The following is a 16,921-nucleotide window of genomic DNA, read 5'->3' as shown; positions in this document are numbered from 1 at the left end:
ACTACTACTACAACTAGTCAAAGGTCTCTGGCAGCACTTGGACTACTACTATTACTACTACTACAACTAGTCAAAGGTCTCTGGCAGCACTGGGACTACTACTACAACTAGTCAAAGGTCTCTGGCAGCACTGGGACTACTACTACAACTAGTCAAAGGTCTCTGGCAGCACTTGGACTACTACTATTACTACTACTACAACTAGTCAAAGGTCTCTGGCAGCACTGGGACTACTACTACAACTAGTCAAAGGTCTCTGGCAGCACTGGGACTACTACTACAACTAGTCAAAGGTCTCTGGCAGCACTTGGACTACTACTATTACTACTACTACAACTAGTCAAAGGTCTCTGGCAGCACTGGGACTACTACTTTTGACTAGGTTTCGTACGTTAACGTTTATACCTATGTGTTGTTCTTGTGTGAGTGCGCCATCTTCAGCTTCCTGGTGACTACAATTTTCTGTACTAAGTGTCTATGATTTCTTACACAAACAAATTTTTTTCTTTTAGTTTTTATTGCAATTTTTTTAATGATGGCGAGAGCTGAGTCGCTCACCTGTACTTTCTTCAGTTTTTTTCTTTTATTAAAGTTATTAGTTTTCCTTTTATTCTTTACCGTGGCCTGGTGGCAAAAGCTCTCGCTTCACACGGAGAGGGTCCGGGTTCGATTCCCGGCGAAGGGGTGGAAACATTGGACGTGTTTCCTTATACCGGTTGTTTATGTTCACCCATCAGTAAAATGAGTACCTGGGTGTTAGTGGACTGGTGTGGGTCGCATCCTGGGGACAAAACTGACCTAATTTGCCCGAAATATTCTGCATGACAAGCGGCTTTCTATTAAAGTAGTATGTCACTGATGTCAGCTATGGTCTGTATTTTATCAAATTTTGAGGTGTTTTCTCTTAAGTTTATAATGTACATTATTTCATCGCTTTCAGTAGAAAGAGGTTTTCTCATTTGAACTAGAAAAACAGGAGAGTCATATTGTTTTTACGGGTATGAAAGTACAATATGCTAAATAAGAATCTGAAAACAACACTGTCACACACACACACACACACACATACTGACAGCACATAAAAGCAAGAGAGACTTAAGTAAAATACGAGTACTGGAAGTGGTGCATGCGGCGGACGCGAGCACTGGCAAGATCTCAACAAGACAGGAGTAAGTGGAAGCTTCCTGACTCATGACCCTTAGAACAAGTGGCATAAACTCGTCTTGATGTTCAAACTTCATGTTGATTGTTGGATCAGTTGAGAGGGCCATGACTGCCACCTTAACACCCACACGAACAAGCATACAACCACACCCACACACGAATATAAACACAAACACCCACACACGAATGTAAACACAAACACCCACCAACAGGAAATAAAGCTTAAGATAAAATTTGTTAGCACCTTCAACATGGATAACAAGCGAAGAGGTGGAACACTGATATCGAGAGATTATGTAGTTAGTGCTACAACTACTGGAACATGACGTAGTTAGTGCTACAACCACTGGAACATGACGTAGTTAGTGCTACAACCACTGGAACATGACGTAGTTAGTGCTACAACCACTGGAACATGACGTAGTTAGTGCTACAACCACTGGAAGATGAGGTAGTTAGTACTACAACTACTGGAAGATGAGGTAGTTAGTACTACAACTACTGGAAGATGAGGTAGTTAGTACTACAACTACTGGAAGATGAGGTAGTTAGTACTACAACTACTGGAAGATGAGGTAGTTAGTACTACAACTACTGGAAGATGAGGTAGTTAGTACTACAACTACTGGAAGATGAGGTAGTTAGTACTACAACTACTGGAAGATGAGGTAGTTAGTACTACAACTACTGGAAGATGAGTTAATGCTACAGCCATTGGAGATACTAATACATACTAGTACTACTACGACTATTACTATTACTTCTACTACTACTACTACTACTACTACTACTACTACTAATAATAATAATAATAATAATAATAATAATAATAATAATAATAATCTACCCTAAATATATTTTAATCTAAGCATAATTTTAAATAAAATTGAGCAACTAATGGAGGGTCAAATTCATGTTGCCTTCAGTGTTTACAATGTTATTTTACTTCCTATTTTAAGAAGCGATGTGAGTGATGGTGTCCACATAATGAGTCATGTTCATAGCTTTTATTGTTCGCCGATTTTATCTATTGTTTTTAATTATATGTGTTGTATATAATTTTTTTATTGCCCAGAGCGGTGAGTGTTCTACCAGGTCAGTGTACAGAAGGGACTGACCACCTCAAACTTACTTTTTCTCTATGCTGAGGGACTGATCACCTCATAAGTACACTTGCTGTCTCCTCTTTACTTCAACTGGAGATGCCTGCTAAGTGGGCGAAACATCTCGTCAATAAAGATACCAAACTGTTACACACGTCTCTTACTTATATACGGTTAATGTTTAGATTTTTTTTTAATTTTGTCGCTGAATCTGTTAAGTTTTTCATACACACCACAAGAGGGCAGTTCAAGAACATTTGTACACACAAAAGGCCTAGGAACTCGGCCCCTAAGAGTAAGTAAGTAAGTTTATTCAGGTATACACAAATACAGTTACACAGATTATCGTACATATGTGTAGAGAACCTGTTATAACCCAAAAAAGTCAAAGTGACTTTCCATTGGGGTTAACAGGAGAACATCTGGACATGGTCAGTGTCCTCTATAATGTCTTAACTACTATTGTTACTACTACTCGTGCAGCCCAACCTCACTATTAAAGCAATTTAATTCATTATCTTGTCAATCAGAGATTAAAGTAAACTTTGAGTATTTATACACAGAAGTATACACCTCAGGTATACTTCCTGTGTGAGAGATTGCTCTGGCTTACAGCCTACTGACCACACCCAAGTCATTAAGGACCACACACAGGTCATTAAGTACTTTTTTGGGGTGTTATCCTGGGTAATCTACACATATGCTGCTACGTATGATAATTTATGTAGCTGTATTTATGCGCACCTGTACCTGATTAAACTTATTTACTAATCACCTAAAAAGTAAGAATAAAAATAAGATAGTTCTCCCTATAAACAGTGGTAAATCCAGTTACAGGTTTTCTGTGGAGTGTTTATATCAGAAAATGAACCTTGCGGGAGGTGAGGGGAACTTTATCCAAACAACTGGACTTATCCTCTCCTGTTTATGGAGCAACTTGCAATGTGAACAGACTGACTGATGTTGTAGTGGCCAGGCTTAGGCTTGGTTACAAGTACTTCTGGCAGTTTGGGAGACACAGATGATGATCAAACTAAATGTAAATTATGTGATCAGGCATATGGTCACTCTCTTGAACACTATGTGCTTAATTGTCCACTTATTGAGGAATACAGAGACAGACAGTATAATAACCTATGTGACATGTCAAGATATCTTATTAATGAAAATAAGATACCAGATATACTAAGCAAATTTCCTAAATTTGCTTGTAACAGATAAGTGAGCTATAGATATGTAGATATAAATCCATATGTATTCCTGTTAACCAATAAATAAATAATCTGTCTTTTATGTGCGGGTTATTTGTGTATTGTATTCCTGTTAACCCTTTGGGGCCTAGTTCCTAGGCCTTTTGTGTATCCACATGCTCTCGCGCTACCGTCCACAGGATGGATATGGGGTGCACAATAAACTAGCCACTTCGGTGGCAAAATCTAAATCTATCCTCTCCTTCCTTGGATTTAACCTGATTGCCAATGGAAATAAGTCACTTTGACATTTTTGTATTATCCTATGTAATTTACACTATGTATGCTAATTGTAGTTATGTGTACCTGTGACTGAATAAACTTATTTATGTTTGTATCAAAATAAAAGATAAATGTGTAACAGAAGAAAGTTTTTATTGTTTATATAGGTGCAAGTTTACACAATTTTGGGATAATTGCAAATGTCTTATATAATAGTATGTGTAAATTACCACCAAGGACAACCCAAAACAGATACAAGATATACATACGTATGTCTTGTGTCTGTTTTGCGTATACATACTGAGTTTAAATCCCCTTTTAGGACCCCAGTGGAAATAAGTCACTTTGACTTGTTTTAAATTATCCTGAGGGATAACTTACACACTTCACTATGTATGATAATTGTACTTATGTCTACCTGTACCTAAATAAACTTATTTTCTATTTTAAGTGTTAAAGTATTCTTGTCTGATGGTGAACAGGTTACTGTGTAGCCTTAATAACCTTTGTGTAATCAATAGACTTTAAACCCTTTTAAACTAACCAAAATTTGACTAGGGTCTTGGAAATAGTTTAGTGTTGTTTTAAGTTAGTGTACATAGAAATAATTTTCTTACAATGGTCTTAAGGCACACACATGTTATAGACGCATTACAATACATCATATAGATTTAACCTACGATAACTGTCGACCGTATTCGTGTATCTGATAGGCTTTAAACCCAATAATCTTAATAGACCAATAAACAAGAGAGAAGCATTCTGGTGGTCATTTATACAGATCAATAACTGTTACTGTGGATTAGTTCATACCCAAGTCTATGGTATAGCACCCATAGGATACATCCCGCTAAAGTTGACTAATATCCAGGTATGTACTTGCTGCTAGGTGAACCGGGCAGCCAGTGTACTTGCTGCTAGGTGAACCGGGCAGCCAGTGTACTTGCTGCTAGGTGAACCGGGCTGCCAGTTTACTTGCTGCTAGGTGAACCGGGCAGCCAGTGTACTTGCTGCTAGGTGAACCGGGCAGCCAGTGAACTTGCTGCTAGGTGAACCGGGCAGCCAGTGTACTTGCTGCTAGGTGAACCGGGCAGCCAGTGTACTTGCTGCTAGGTGAACCGGGCAGCCAGTGTACTTGCTGCTAGGTGAACCGGGCAGCCAGTGTACTTGCTGCTAGGTGAACCGGGCAGCCAGTGTACTTGCTGCTAGGTGAACCGGGCAGCCAGTGTACTTGCTGCTAGGTGAACTGGGCAGCCAGTGTACTTGCTGCTAGGTGAACCGGGCAGCCAGTGTACATGCTGCTAGGTGAACCGGGCAGCCAGTGTACTTGCTGTTAGGTGAACCGGGCAGCCAGTGTACTTGCTGCTAGGTGAACCGGGCAGCCAGTGAACTTGCTGCTAGGTGAACCGGGCAGCCAGTGTACTTGCTGCTAGGTGAACCGGGCAGCCAGTGAACTTGCTGCTAGGTGAACCGGGCAGCCAGTGTACTTGCTGCTAGGTGAACCGGGCAGCCAGTGTACTTGCTGCTAGGTGAACCGGGCAGCCAGTGTACTTGCTGCTAGGTGAACCGGGCAGCCAGTGTACTTGCTGCTAGGTGAACCGGGCAGCCAGTGTACTTGCTGCTAGGTGAACCGGGCAGCCAGTGTACTTGCTGCTAGGTGAACTGGGCAGCCAGTGTACTTGCTGCTAGGTGAACCGGGCAGCCAGTGTACATGCTGCTAGGTGAACCGGGCAGCCAGTGTACTTGCTGTTAGGTGAACCGGGCAGCCAGTGTACTTGCTGCTAGGTGAACCGGGCAGCCAGTGAACTTGCTGCTAGGTGAACCGGGCAGCCAGTGTACTTGCTGCTAGGTGAACCGGGCAGCCAGTGAACTTGCTGCTAGGTGAACCGGGCAGCCAGTGTACTTGCTGCTAGGTGAACCGGGCAGCCAGTGAACTTGCTGCTAGGTGAACCGGGCAGCCAGTGTACTTGCTGCTAGGTGAACAGCGGCAGCCAGTGTACTTGCTGCTAGGTGAACCGGGCAGCCAGTGTACTTGCTGCTAGGTGAACCGGGCAGCCAGTGAACTTGCTGCTAGGTGAACTGGGCAGCCAGTGAACTTGCTGCTAGGTGAACTGGGCAGCCAGTGAACTTGCTGCTAGGTGAACCGGGCAGCCAGTGAACTTGCTGCTAGGTGAACCGGGCAGCCAGTGTACTTGCTGCTAGGTGAACCGGGCAGCCAGTGTACTTGCTGCTAGGTGAACCGGGCAGCCAGTGAACTTGCTGCTAGGTGAACCGGGCAGCCAGTGAACTTGCTGCTAGGTGAACCGGGCAGCCAGTGTACTTGCTGCTAGGTGAACCAGGTGAACCGGGCAGTGTACTTGCTGCTAGGTGAACCGGGCAGCCAGTGTACTTGCTGCTAGGTGAACCGGGCAGCCAGTGTACTTGCTGCTAGGTGAACCGGGCAGCCAGTGAACTTGCTGCTAGGTGAACCGGGCAGCCAGTGTACTTGCTGCTAGGTGAACCGGGCAGCCAGTGTAATTGCTGCTAGGTGAACCGGGCAGCCAGTGTACTTGTTGCTAGGTGAACCGGGCAGCCAGTGTACTTGCTGCTAGGTGAACCGGGCAGCCAGTGTACTTGCTGCTAGGTGAACCGGGCAGCCAGTGTACTTGCTGCTAGGTGAACCGGGCAGCCAGTGAACTTGCTGCTAGGTGAACCGGGCAGCCAGTGAACTTGCTGCTAGGTGAACCGGGCAGCCAGTGTACTTGCTGCTAGGTGAACCAGGTGAACCGGGCAGACAGTGTACTTGCTGCTAGGTGAACCGGGCAGCCAGTGTACTTGCTGCTAGGTGAACCGGGCAGCCAGTGTACTTGCTGCTAGGTGAACCGGGCAGCCAGTGTACTTGTTGCTAGGTGAACCGGGCAGCCAGTGAACTTGCTGCTAGGTGAACCGGGCAGCCAGTGAACTTGCTGCTAGGTGAACCGGGCAGCCAGTGTACTTGCTGCTAGGTGAACCGGGCAGCCAGTGTACTTGCTGCTAGGTGAACCGGGCAGCCAGTGTACTTGTTGCTAGGTGAACCGGGCAGCCAGTGAACTTGTTGCTAGGTGAACCGGGCAGCCAGTGTACTTGCTGCTAGGTGAACCGGGCAGCCAGTGTACTTGTTGCTAGGTGAACCGGGCAGCCAGTGAACTTGCTGCTAGGTGAACCGGGCAGCCAGTGTACTTGCTGCTAGGTGAACCGGGCAGCCAGTGTACTTGCTGCTAGGTGAACCGGGCAGCCAGTGTACTTGCTGCTAGGTGAACTGGGCAGCCAGTGTACTTGCTGCTAGGTGAACCGGGCAGCCAGTGAACTTGCTGCTAGGTGAACCGGGCAGCCAGTGAACTTGCTGCTAGGTGAACAGGGCAGCCAGTGTACTTGCTGCTAGGTGAACCGGGCAGCCAGTGAACTTGCTGCTAGGTGAACCAGGTGAACCGGGCAGCCAGTGTACTTGCTGCTAGGTGAACCGGGCAGCCAGTGTACTTGCTGCTAGGTGAACCGGGCAGCCAGTGTACTTGCTGCTAGGTGAACCGGCCAGCCAGTGAACTTGTTGCTAGGTGAACCGGGCAGCCAGTGAACTTGCTGCTAGGTGAACCGGGCAGCCAGTGTACTTGCTGCTAGGTGAACCAGGTGAACCGGGCAGCCAGTGTACTTGCTGCTAGGTGAACCGGGCAGCCAGTGAACGGAGACTTTATCAAACATTCCTCCCACCTTGTAAAAAAATAATTTAAGAGAATCGTTGTAAGCACAGAGCTATAAATCAGTGTTACATGATGTGTCCACCAGAGTGTCTTAGTAAGTTCATTTAGGAATAGGTTTACATAAGTAAATTTAACATACATAGTGTAAATTACATAGGATATACTGTTATATCTTTTTTGTGTACATCGTTGAATACCGTTTCGGGAAGTAAATGATAAATTCTCATTAATGTGGCGGGAATTTCTCTGGCTTCATCTCGCCGGTGCTCGCACACTTCCACTCACCACCAACATTACTGTAGCAGCTGTGTGGTGGCCACCAATTGTGGCTCTGACCACCAATGATCGACGTCATTAACACCTGCCGAAATATAAGCATATGTTCCCGTCTCCAGGATCATAACCACTGCTGCTACCACCATCACTGCTGCTACCACCATCATCATCATTGCTGCTACCACCATCACTGCTGCTACCACCATCATCATCATTGCTGCTACCACCATCACTGCTGCTACCACCATCATCATCATTGCTGCTACCACCATCACTGCTGCTACCACCATCATCATCATTGCTGCTACCACCATTACTGCTGCTACCACCATCATCATCACTGCTGCTACCACCATCACTGCTGCTACCACCATCACTCCTCCTACCACCATCACTGCTGCTACCATCATTACTGCTGCTACCATCATCACTGCTGCTACCATCATCATCACTGCTGCTACCACCATCACTGCTGCTACCATCATCACTGCTGCTACCACCATCACTGCTGCTACCACCATCACTGCTGCTACCATCATTACTGCTGCTACCACCATCATCATCACTGCTGCTACCACCATCATCACTGCTGCTACCACCATCACTGCTGCTACCATCATTACTGCTGCTACAACCATCATCATCACTGCTGCTACCACCATCATCATCACTGCTGCAACCACTATCACTGCTGCTACCACCATCATCACTGCTGCTACCACTATCACTGCTGTTACCACTATCACTGCTGCTACCACCATCACTGCTGCTACCACCATCATCACTGCTGCTACCACTATCATTGCTGCTACCACCATCACTGCTGCTACCACCATCACTGCTGCTACCACCATCATCACTGCTGCTACCACCATCACTGTTGCTACCATCATCATACTGCTGCTACCACCATCATCACTGCTGCTACCACAATCATCATCACTGCTGCTACCACCACCATCACCACTGCTGCTACCACCATCATCATCACTGCTGCTACCACCATCATCACTGCTGCTACTACCATCATCACTGCTGCTACCACCATCATCACTGCTGCTACCACCATCACTGCTGCTATCAATATCATTACTGCTGCTACCACAATCATCATCACTGCTGCTACCACCACCATCACCACTGCTGCTAACACCATCATCATCACTGCTGCTACTACCATCATCACTGCTGCTACCACCATCATCACTGTTGCTACCACCATCACTGCTGCTATTAATATCATTACTGCTGCTACCACCATCATCATCACTGCTGCTACCATCATCATCACTGCTGCTACCACCACCATCACTGCTGCTACCGCCACCATCACCGCTACTACCACCATCACCGCTACTACCACCACTATCACTGCTACCACCACCATCACCGCTACTACCACCACCATCACTGCTGCTACCACCAAGATCACTGCTGCTACCACCATCATCACAGCTGCCACCACCATCATCACCGCTACTACCACCACCATCACTGCTGCTACCACCACCATCACCGCTAATATCACCACCACAACCACTCCACCTACCACCACCACAACCACTCCACCTACCACCACCACAACCACTCCACGTACCACTACCACCACAGTCACTCTACCTACCACCACCACAACCACCACGCCACTCCACCTACCATCACCAAAACCACAACCACTCCACCTACCACCACGCCACTTCACCTACCACCACCACAAACACTCCACCTACCACCACGCCACTCCACCTACCATCACCAAAACCACAACCACTCCACCTACCACCACGCCACTTCACCTACCACCACCACAAACACTCCACCTACTGTTAATAGGAATGTAGACTGTAAGCCTACACTACCACCACCACAACTACTCCACCTACCACCACGCCACTCCACCTACCTCCACCACAGCCACTCCACCTACCACCACCACAACCACTCCACCTACCACTACCACTCCACCTACCACCACCACTACCAGTCCACCTACTACCACCACTACCACTCCACCTACCACAACTATAACCACTCCACCTACCACAACCACTCCACCTTCCACAACCACAACCACTCCACCTACCACCACCACTACCACCAACTACCACCACCACTACCACTCCAACTACCACCACCACTTCACCTACCACCATCACAACCACTCCACCTACCACCACCACTCCACCTACCACCACGCCACTCCATCTACCACCACCACAACCACTCCACCTACCACCACCACCACCACAACCACTCTGCCTACCACCACGCCACTTCACCTACCACCACCACAACCACTCCACCTACTACCACGCCACTCCGCCTACCACCACCACAGCCACTCCACCTAACACCACCACAACCACTTCACCTACCACAACCACTACCACTCCACCACAACCACTCCCCCTTCCACAACCACAGCCACTCCACCTACCACCACCACTACCACTCCCACTACCACCGCCACTTCACCTACCACCACCACCACCACCACTCCACCTACCACAACCACAACCACTCCACCTACCACCACGCCACTCCACCTACCACCACCACTACCACTCCCACTACCACCGCCACTTCACCTACCACCACCACCACTCCACCTACCACAACCACAACCACTCCACCTACCACAACCATTATCACTCCACCTACCACCATCACTACCACTCCACCTACTACAACCACAACCACTCCACCTACCACCACCACCAGGCTAAGAATTAAAGACGGGAAGGGAAGAAGTAAGAAGTATAGGTGGGAACACAAGAAGACTCATGAAAGCGGAAGAAGAAGAAAAGAACTTTATTGTGATAATTAACCTGGAGAGTAATTATTACTCCCGAAGTTAATTATTAACCCAGAATGGTTAATAACTGAAGATAAAGAGTAAATCAATTTAGCTTATTTCTATTGAGGTCCTTTTACAGGTCCTCCCCAGAATGCGACCCACAGCAGTCGACCCACAGCAGTCGACCCACAGCAGTCGACCCACAGCAGTCGACCCACAGCAGTCGACCCACAGCAGTCGACCAACTCCCAGATATCTGTTATCTTTGGGATTATGCAAGAATATCTTTTCCTGATATAAATTTACATTTTATAAATAGTCGACTACAGCTGAGTTTCTGTCATGACTGAAGTTCTGTATACTTTTACGAAGGTGGTAGTGTACTGTAGTAGGTTCGCCGGTCTTGTCCCGGTCTGGGTCATTTCCAGATGGTGACCCGGCAAGGAAGGTGGTGATGCAAGAAGGGTAGAACGAAAGCAAAACAAAAAAAAAGTGGAATACGCAGGTGTCATGGTAGACAAAATTTAAACACTTCGTTGGCTACTGTTTTAAATGTGAACTTCCATACGCATGCGCTGACTTACCTTTACGTCGAAGTCTTGGGGAGAGCGACTGAGAGAGCGCGTCCTGGAATCAGTGTGATGGTGGGCGGCAGAGGTGATACGTGTACAGTGCTCCTGTGTGCTATCTGTGACGCTCTCTAACACGCTGTGGCTACACTTATCCCTGCAGCATTATGTGTATAAATTTCATATTACTGTGACGTTTACCTGTGATACTTGGTGGTGCTACCTGTGACCTCCAGTACGACTCTTGCTCCTCCCACACACATTATCCTCTGTGCATCTCTCAGCACTAATGTCAATAAAATAAAACAGATGTCTCTGTGATAGGACAGACCCCGAACTGTTACAGTGCCTCGCCTGCCCACGCTCGCCCACCCCAAGGTCCTAGCCGAAGGGGTGACGCGCCTTAACTACAGAAGTGCTCGTCCGGATGTGTTACTGACACTGTTCTTCGGTAAGTTCTGTAGCCCTCCAGGGGCACCTCTATGCTGGTGAAGTATTCATCATCCAGGAAATTCAAGCTACCTTTTCCTTCCTCGAGTAAAACTGACGTTTCGGTCCGTTCAAGACGAAGCCAAACATGGTCCAGTATTCATATACAATGTGTGGGTTAATTGTGGTACCTAAAGTTTGTATTATATTGAAGTTTTCATCTGACACTATTGACGAGGTGCACTTGTCTGTTCTGGTACTACTAATATACCTGAATAAGTGTCTTTTGTTGTCTTATGGAACAACGCGGGACCTGGAAATATTAGTCAGCTACATCAGTGTACTGTTACTTCAAATATTGGTTGTTTCACATTACTTTAGAGTCGTGGGAACTACCAATGGAAATACGTACTTCATACATTTTTTTTTTACCGAGAAAGCAAATTTTACAAAATAAGCCTAACACTCATGCACTCACCTAACTGTGGTTGCAGGGGTCGAGACTCAGCTCCTGGCCCCGCCTCTTCACTGATCGCTACTAGGTCCTCTCTCTCTCTCTCTGCTTCCTGAGCTTTGTCATACCTCGTCTTAAAGCTATGTATGGTTCCTGCCTTCACTACGTCACTTGCTAGGCTATTCCACTTCCTGACGACTCTATGACTGAAGAAATACTTCCTAACATCCCTGTGACTCGTCTTAGTTTTCAGCTTCCAATTGTGACCCCTTGTTTCTGTGTCCCCTCTCTGAAACATCCTGTCTCTGTCCACCTTATCTATTCCCCGCAGTATCTTGTATGTCGTTATCATGTCTCCCCTCACCCTCCTGTCCTCCAGTGTCGTCAGTCCGATTTCCCTCAACCTTTCATCGTAGGACATTCCCCTGAGTTCTGGAACTAGCCTTGTTGCAAACCTTTGTACTTTCTCTAACTTCTTGACGTGTTTGACCAGGTGTGGGTTCCAAACCGATGCTGCATACTCCAGTATGGACCTAACGTACACAGTATACGGTGTCTTGAACGATTCCTTATTAAGGTATCGGAACGCTATTCTCAGGTTTGCCAGGCGCCCATATGCTGCAGCAGTTATCTGGTTGATATGTGCCTCCGGAGACGTGCTCGCCGTTATGGTCACACCAAGATCTTTCTCCTTGAGTGAGGTCTGTAGCCTTTGTCCACCCAGCCTATACTCTGTCTGCAGTCTTCTTTGCCCTTCCCCAATCTTCATGCTTTGCATTTGGCAGGGTTGAATTCGAGAAGCCAGTTTCTGGACCACATGTCCGGTCTGTCCAGGTCTCTTTGTAGTCCTGCCTGATCCTCATCCGATTTAATTCTTCTCATCAACTTCACATCATCTGCGAATAGGGACACTTCAAAGTCCATCCCTTCCATCATGTCATTCACATATATCAAAAATAGCATTGGTCCTAGAACTGACCATTGTGGGACCCCGCTCGTCACAGGCGCCCACTGTGATACCTCTTCACCTACCATGACTCGTTGTTGCCTCCCTGTCAGGTATTCTCTGATCCATTGCAGTGCCCACCCTGTTATATGCGCCTGATCCTCCAGCTTCTGCACAAATCTCTTGTAAGGAACTGTGTCGAAGGCCTTCCTGCAGTCCAGGAAAATGCAATCCACCCACCCCTCTCTCTCGTGTCTTACTTCTGTTACCTAGTCATAAAACTCCAGAAGGTTTGTGACACAGGATTTGCCTTCCATGAATCCAAGTTGGTTGTCATTTATAATCTTGTTCCGTTCCAGGTGCTTCACCACTCTCCTCCTGATAATCTTCTCCATGACTTTGCATACTATACACGTCAGAGACACTGGTATGTAGTTTAGTGCCTCGTTCTGTCTCCTTTCTTAAAAATGGGGACTACATTTGCCGTCTTCCATATCTCAGGTAGTTGCCCACTTTCAAGGGATGTATTGAAGATTGCGGTTAGGGGCACGCAGAGCGTCTCTGCTCCTTTTCTAAGGACCCACGGGGAGATGGTTGTTCAGTCCCATCGCCTTTGAGGTATCAAGGTCACTTAGCAGCTTCTGCACCTCCTCCTCCGTTGCTCGTATGTCATCCAACACTTGTTGGTATATTCCCTGTTGATGTTCCCCTCTGTGCTGTCTTCCCAGATTGATTGTGTGATTGTGTGTTTATTGAAGTGTGAACAAATGTAACGTGAAATATAACACGAGTACCATTACAATATTTTAATAAGGAAACGTTTCGCCACTAATGACTGACTTCTTCAGTCCTTATACTATTTATCTCTCTTATTTCACATTTGTTGTATAATAATAATAATAATAATAATAATAATAATAATAATAATAATAATAATAATAATAATAATAATTTTCATTTGTAAACAAGTGAAAATTATACCTAATAAAAACGCTAAACCCGTGTAGGTCTTAACCAAAGAATGGCGGAGGCTCGACCTTCCATTTGTTAATAACAAAACTAAAATTCTACTCTGGCAGCCATACTTCCCTCAATTCTGGGTGCAGAAACCGGACCTCTGCCTTTCCAGGTTCAGGCACCGCGAGGCCACAGTTACGACCAGTGACTCTGCTTTAAGCGGTGAATGTTACGACCAGCAACTCTGCTTTAAGCAGTGACTGCTCTTGATACTGACTGGTGCACTTAACCAGGGCATGCTATGTCTAGTTCCCGGGAAACAGATTAGCCTAGTGGATTAGCGATTTTTATGTGACAAACTGGATAAAAGCATAAAAAATTACAGTAAATGCTGGTAAGAGATGTCCGAGCACTCTAGGAATTATTAGTGAGAGATGTTCAAGCACTCAACTCGGCCTCTTCCTTCTCCCACTCAACCTATTCTTCTTCCCACTCAACCTCTTCCTCCTGCCTCTCCACCAGTCAACGACCTACATTCACGTTGCTTAGAAAAACTAGACATGAACTTTTTTTTAAGAGTTTGTTATGTTTCCAGTAAGTGTTAAACAAAGTGTGTCACTCTGGAGTCTCAAGTGTGAGGTGCTCGCCAATAAGTGTTCAACAAAGTGTCACTCTGGAGTCTCAAGTGTGAGGTGCTCGTCAATAAGTGTTCAACAAAGTGTCACTCTGGAGTCTCAAGTGTGAGGTGCTCGTCAATAAGTGTTCAACAAAGTGTCACTCTGGAGTCTCAAGTGTGAGGTGCTCGTCAATAAGTGTTCAACAAAGTGTCACCCTGGAGTCTCAAGTGTGAGGTGCTCGCCAGTAAGTGTTGAACAAAGTGTGTCACTCTGGAGTCTCAAGTGTGAGGTGCTCGCCAATAAGTGTTCAACAAAGTGTCACTCTGGAGTCTCAAGTGTGAGGTGCTCGCCAATAAGTGTTCAACAAAGTGTCACCCTGGAGTCTCAAGTGTGAGGTGCTCGCCAGTAAGTGTTGAACAAAGTGTGTCACTCTGGAGTCTCAAGTGTGAGGTGCTCGCCAATAAGTGTTCAACAAAGTGTCACTCTGGAGTCTCAAGTGTGAGGTGCTCGCCATTAAGTGTTCAACAAAGTGTCACTCTGGAGTGTCAAGTGTGAGGTGCTCGCCAATAAGTGTTCAACAAAGTGTCACTCTGGAGTCTCAAGTGTGAGGTGCTCGCCAGTAAGTGTTGAACAAAGTGTGTCACTCTGGAGTCTCAAGTGTGAGGTGCTCGCCAGTAAGTGTTGAACAAAGTGTGTCACTCTGGAGTCTCAAGTGTGAGGTGCTCGCCAATAAGTGTTCAACAAAGTGTCACTCTGGAGTCTCAAGTGTGAGGTGCTCGCCAGTAAGTGTTGAACAAAGTGTGTCACTCTGGAGTCTCAAGTGTGAGGTGCTCGCCAATAAGTGTTCAACAAAGTGTCACTCTGGAGTCTCAAGTGTGAGGTGCTCGCCAATAACTGTTCAACAAAGTGTCACTCTGGAGTCTCAAGTGTGAGGTGCTCGCCAATAACTGTTCAACAAAGTGTCACTCTGGAGTGTCAAGTGTGAGGTGCTCGCCATTAAGTGTTCAACAAAGTGTCACTCTGGAGTGTCAAGTGTGAGGTGCTCGCCAATAACTGTTCAACAAAGTGTCACTCTGGAGTCTCAAGTGTGAGGTGCTCGCCATTAAGTGTTCAACAAAGTGTCACTCTGGAGTGTCAAGTGTGAGGTGCTCGCCAATAAGTGTTCAACAAAGTGTCACTCTGGAGTCTCAAGTGTGAGGTGCTCGCCAGTAAGTGTTGAACAAAGTGTGTCACTCTGGAGTCTCAAGTGTGAGGTGCTCGCCAATAAGTGTTCAACAAAGTGTCACTCTGGAGTCTCAAGTGTGAGGTGCTCGCCAATAACTGTTCAACAAAGTGTCACTCTGGAGTGTCAAGTGTGAGGTGCTCGCCATTAAGTGTTCAACAAAGTGTCACTCTGGAGTGTCAAGTGTGAGGTGCTCGCCAATAAGTGTTCAACAAAGTGTCACTCTGGAGTCTCAAGTGTGAGGTGCTCGCCATTAAGTGTTCAACAAAGTGTCACTCTGGAGTGTCAAGTGTGAGGTGCTCGCCAATAAGTGTTCAACAAAGTGTCACTCTGGAGTCTCAAGTGTGAGGTGCTCGCCATTAAGTGTTCAACAAAGTGTCACTCTGGAGTGTCAAGTGTGAGGTGCTCGCCAATAAGTGTTCAACAAAGTGTCACTCTGGAGTCTCAAGTGTGAGGTGCTCGCCAATAAGTGTTCAACAAAGTGTCACTCTGGAGTCTCAAGTGTGAGGTGCTCGCCAGTAAGTGTTGAACAAAGTGTGTCACTCTGGAGTCTCAAGTGTGAGGTGCTCGCCAATAAGTGTTCAACAAAGTGTCACTCTGGAGTCTCAAGTGTGAGGTGCTCGCCAATAACTGTTCAACAAAGTGTCACTCTGGAGTGTCAAGTGTGAGGTGCTCGCCAATAACTGTTCAACAAAGTGTCACTCTGGAGTCTCAAGTGTGAGGTGCTCGCCATTAAGTGTTCAACAAAGTGTCACTCTGGAGTCTCAAGTGTGAGGTGCTCGCCAGTAAGTGTTGAACAAAGTGTGTCACTCTGGAGTCTCAAGTGTGAGGTGCTCGCCAATAAGTGTTCAACAAAGTGTCACTCTGGAGTCTCAAGTGTGAGGTGCTCGCCAATAACTGTTCAACAAAGTGTCACTCTGGAGTGTCAAGTGTGAGGTGCTCGCCATTAAGTGTTCAACAAAGTGTCACTCTGGAGTGTCAAGTGTGAGGTGCTCGCCAATAAGTGTTCAACAAAGTGTCACTCTGGAGTCTCAAGTGTGAGGTGCTCGCCATTAAGTGTTCAACAAAGTGTCACTCTGGAGTGTCAAGTGTGAGGTGCTCGCCAATAAGTGTTCAACAAAGTGTCACTCTGGAGTCTCAAGTGTGAGGTGCTCGCCAGTAAGTGTTGAACAAAGTGTGTCACTCTGGAGTCTCAAGTGTGA

This window comes from Cherax quadricarinatus, chromosome 63, assembly GCF_038502225.1.
Source record: "Cherax quadricarinatus isolate ZL_2023a chromosome 63, ASM3850222v1, whole genome shotgun sequence".
Taxonomy (NCBI): domain Eukaryota; kingdom Metazoa; phylum Arthropoda; class Malacostraca; order Decapoda; family Parastacidae; genus Cherax; species Cherax quadricarinatus.
Note: the sequence above shows the minus strand (reverse complement) of the source record.